The sequence below is a fragment of the Topomyia yanbarensis genome, chromosome 3 (assembly GCF_030247195.1).
Source record: "Topomyia yanbarensis strain Yona2022 chromosome 3, ASM3024719v1, whole genome shotgun sequence".
Classification (NCBI taxonomy): Eukaryota; Metazoa; Arthropoda; class Insecta; order Diptera; family Culicidae; genus Topomyia; species Topomyia yanbarensis.
Genome location: NC_080672.1, coordinates 192,445,750 through 192,449,922, shown reverse-complemented (window position 1 = coordinate 192,449,922; position 4,173 = coordinate 192,445,750). Strand labels below are relative to the sequence as shown.

At 41.0% G+C, this 4,173-nt stretch overlaps 1 long non-coding RNA gene across 2 annotated transcripts; it reads right to left on the bottom strand.

The window, feature by feature from the left end:
• Positions 1-349: 349 nt before the first annotated feature.
• LOC131692990 (uncharacterized) lies at positions 350-1,077 on the bottom strand. Of its 2 annotated transcripts, none has more exons than XR_009306129.1 (3): positions 727-1,077; positions 454-667; positions 350-402 (listed from the first exon to the last, which is right to left on the bottom strand). It is a non-coding gene; the product is annotated as an uncharacterized LOC131692990 (long non-coding RNA). The 2 variants fall into 2 exon arrangements; XR_009306128.1 differs by having other exon boundaries at positions 353-399.
• Positions 1,078-4,173: the final 3,096 nt, after the last annotated feature.

The window sequence follows — 4,173 nt, the reverse complement described above, 5'->3', positions numbered from 1 at the left end:
AAACTAAGTCTTCGAAAATACTCGAAATCACTAGAAATTGATGCTAGACTGTTTCGGTGCGATGGCGTGGTTGACTTGATGAAAACGCCCAAGGTTCCGTTCCACCATACCCTGAGTCAAGGCCACTTTTGGTTGAAAGTCTCGGATCTGCCAGATGCTCCAAATGCGCAAACTCGATTGGCAGTGGTGGCCTTTGTCTGTGGTTGTACGAAGTATCATATTACATCAAAGTGGACGAAGTAACAGTAAACGACCGTAGTGACGTTGTACCTATGGAGCTACGATCACTTTCCGACGTATGTCGGCCGTTGTATAGTGCATTCTGACCGATACTTGGTAGTTCATAGCCCAAGTAGGTGGAAGTGGATACTTTTTTACTGCTGTTGCTGCTACTGTTGGCTACTGAAACACCAAAGCATACTTAATGGTTTTTCGAGTTTTTAATCAATGTACCTTCAAACTGCTGTCCTGGAAGACTATAGGTGCAGAACCAAAAATCATTTCGGCCATCGACGTGGTATCGCTTTTGGTATAGCTGTTGTGCTGATATAAAATTTTGCGATGATAAAATTTCCCACGCTGTTGGATCGCTTTGTGGCTTTGTATTGCGGTACTGCAAGTGGACGTTGTTGCTGCATTGGATTCGCCGGAAATTTTCTCGACCGCACTGGAATCAAACAGTAGTTTACGACCTCGAATGTCACATTCGCGGACAAGAACACGAACCTGGTCAGCGGTGAAAGTTGATTCTTCTGAGGTATATTTCTGTGTTGCTGAACTAGCACTGCGCTTCTTGGTATACTATAGTTGAAAACAGATTGTTGAATAATGCAATATTTATAGTCAACTCCATATTAAATTTACAAAAGGGCGAATAAGATTTGTAAACAAACTTTTATTTTGATGGTTTCTCTTAATTTACTATAATTTCAAAGCAGAAAACAATTGAAATTACTTCTACGAAGGGTAAAAATTTACATTAACGCATATTTTTCATGAAATTCCACTCTGCAGCAGACTAATGAGCGAAACAAGTTTGTTTACAAAAAACACTTTCGCCCTTTTGACGAATTAATATTGAACTGATTTACTATCCTCTCTTCTTGTTTGTTTTCTTACTGTGTCTAGACTGTGTCGAGCAAACGACCGGCTTCACGCAAAGATGTTTTAAATATAATGACACGCGGACAAATACACTATTCTCACTGAATGGCTGATAAAACAATCGAAAAATATTTTTTTTTAATTTTAGGACAACATACGTCGTATTACCATGAGATTAAAATTGAGGTTGTCCCATCTAGCTACTATAGTTTGCAAATGTCACTTTGTGTCGCTTGTAATGCGAAATTCGCGCCGGTGTGGGCACACATGCGAATCGCACTGTCGCAGGAAGCGCGACGAAATCGCTAAGCGAAATTTTCGCAGTCGCTGCGACATAATCGCGTCAGTGTGGGGGAACCTTTATATTTATTCGTGCATGGTGGATAGCTTTCAATATCAATATCAGATCGAGCTCAAATAGACCTTTCTCGTCAAAAAAATTTATATGCTAGAATGCTTCCTTTTTTATCTCCGATGCGTTACTGCATATTGCCGCGATGATTTGGTACCTCTAACTATTGAAAAAATCAAAAATTGTGCGAGCTGCTCATTTAACCCCATATTCTGAATACCTATTTTGCCTTGTTTCCCCGTATTTTTACACCATTTGGATGAATTTTCCTGTGGGGAATACTAAAACGATGCCAGATCTGCATATATATTGGTAAATCTGCGGATTTTGCAGTTTTGCTGCAGATCTTTTGCAGATTACGAATATTTAGCAGAACAAAGCCTATGCCAGCTAATTTTACCCAGCCTTCAAAGTTTCTGATCATTGAAAATATCAACACGCTACATTTCTATGTCAAATTTTTTGAAGATTTTTGCGGAAATCTGCAGAATTTTATATTTTTACTGCAAGCTATTGTTTAAATAGACCTGGCATCACTGATGCTAAAATAACCCTCTAAGAACGGTTGGTTTCAAAATCGTCCAACGAAGGACGTTCGTTGGACCAATTTGGACGACGTCCAAATAACCGTTCAACAAACGTCCATCGTTGGACCCGTGTTGAACGATTTTGAAACAATTTTTTGGACGTCTCAGTGGGAATTCATTCATATACCTGTCAAAAACATAGAACACTGCGCGAAAGTGTATAACCTAACTTTTCTGATAGTTCAGAGAGTTTGTTTACATGGACTTGCAAAATTTTTGATTCTACTTGAGTGAATACTTTCGATGCTCTTTGAAGAAAATCAACTCAAGAAGGATAACGATTGGAACATTGGGAACCTGGTTCATACACTGACCAATCGACGCTGGATGGAAACCCCGTTGGCATATGCTGAATCACAAGATCAAGCTTTTGTTTATAAAACGATTGCTGTCTGGATGATGGATAAGGATCTGTACACAGTTATTTGTTCGATCATGGGATAAGTCCTAACAGGATGACCCGATTGAAACTCATTTTTAGATGAAGTTTACCTGAACTTTATAGGTAACAAGTTCAACAATTTATTATTTGTGTTCAAGTTACATTAAAGCAAAAGTTTCATCGATTATCGCATTGTCGTTGATGTAGCCGGCAAGTGCAAAACAATGCTCCGTACTGACGATAAGGAGTTTGAAGGATTGATGAGAATGTAGAGGATTGTACATTCCGGAAGAATATTGGGGAGGAGAAATTATTTGTTATATTCCATCCCGAGTTGGCATCATTTTGGCACCGCAATAAAGCTATCTGCAATTGTTGTCTTGTTCAAATTGGCAGAGAATAATTAGGCAGCGAATTATAAACTGCATAGTCAAAACGTTTGTTGCTTAGATAGAGTAGATTTTTATTTTCTTTTTCGGAAGGATAAGTCATTAGTATGTTGTGGATATAAATGTGTCGCCGGTGCCGTGTGTTATGGTTGTGCCGCTCGAAACTGTTGGTCATCAGACCCTCCTTGTCGTGCAGCTCATAGATGCGACGATTTTTCTCATTTGATAGCACTTTATATGCCTCGGAGATCTCCTTAAACCGTCGATACGATTCTTCTGGATTTTTATCTGGGTGCCATCGTAGCGCTAGTTTTTTGTGCGCCTTTTTGATTTCCGCATAGTCTACCATTGTGAACCGATATTTGTAATAACTTAGCACTACACTACTTAGTGCCAGGATACGCGAAACCGCTGCTAGCTTTCGAAAGTTAATTCCTAGCTGCAGCTACCCTATCAGTCTCTCTCTCTCTCTCTCTCTCTCTCTCTCTCTCTCTCTCTCTCTCTCGACGGAGGACTTCAATTTCGGTTGACTAAATTATGCAATGAAAATTGTACTGGGATTTAATCTAACGAGAGCAATTCATTGTGAGGAATTACGCTGCGTTCCGTTATTGCTTGTCCCTGTAGAGGATGTGTGTTTCTTCACTTCGGCTGACAGCTCTTACTTTTTGGGTAATTTTGCTATCTTATTCTGCAGGATAAGTCTGTCTAAATCCGCTACGTTATACTATGGTCGCGTTAAAAACACCTTGCTATTTAATCTTGTAGCATTGCTTGTAGCTCTCGGGAAGTCTTCTTCTCAACGTCGCACTTATTATTGTGATCCAACTTGGTGCGAACGGCAGTGGTTTCGTCGGAATTGCTCACTCGACAAGCTGTAGGTGCAAGGACTCTGCTACTAATGCCTGAGCGACTCGTTGAAACCTTCGGAACTGCGTGATCTTCCACGAGCATCGTCCTGCCGGAGCGTATTGCTGAACCAAAGCAGTCTGTGCTTCTGTGGCTGCCTTCTTCGAATCGGAACCGCTGAATATTCTGGTTGGGGGAATGTCCGACGGCAAACCGATTGCAGCAACACTACCTGGCGTACCTGATATTTTAGACTTTAATCCAAGTCCCTGGCTGCTGGCTGCCATTGACGTAGCAACAGCCGAGCGCGGCGCAGGCTGGACCATCGGTTGACTCGGTGCCGGACGGGACGAAACAGCTGCAACTGGAGCGGACCTAGAATGGGTTGTAATGGTCATCAATTTCCAAAGATGATCAAAATGTTTTGTGACTAACGTTGTGATTCAGCCAAAATAGCAAACCAAATGAAATTGATCGCAACTAGAGTCTGTGGTATGATAGAGTCCCGTA